Source organism: Octopus bimaculoides, chromosome 24 (genome assembly GCF_001194135.2).
Source record: "Octopus bimaculoides isolate UCB-OBI-ISO-001 chromosome 24, ASM119413v2, whole genome shotgun sequence".
Lineage (NCBI taxonomy): Eukaryota > Metazoa > Mollusca > Cephalopoda > Octopoda > Octopodidae > Octopus > Octopus bimaculoides.
In genome coordinates this window covers 13,775,486-13,775,903 of record NC_069004.1, presented here as the reverse complement: position 1 = coordinate 13,775,903, position 418 = coordinate 13,775,486, and positions in this window count along the sequence as shown.

The window sequence follows — 418 nt, the reverse complement described above, 5'->3', positions numbered from 1 at the left end:
ATATATATATATATATATATATATATATATATATATTGTGAAATAATAGCAGGAAAATCAAAGTCAAAAAACTTTTCACAAAGATATATATGTAATGTCAATGTGAATACCCGTCAGAGTGTAAGTATCTTGAGAGAAAAGCTGAACATTAGAAGCATCAGTTGTGGCGTGCAAGAGAGACGATTGCGCTGGTATGGACATGTGGTGAGAATGGAGGAGGATAGCTGCGTGAAAAAGTGCCACACCCTAACAGTTGAGGGAACCCGTGGAAGAGGTAGGCCCAGGAAGACCTGGGCTGAGGTGGTGAGGCAAGACCTTCGTACATTGGGCCTCACCGAGGCAATGACTACGGACCGAGACCTTTGGAAATGTGCTGTGCGTGAGAAAACCCGGCAAGCCAAGTAAGATCGTTGCCAGT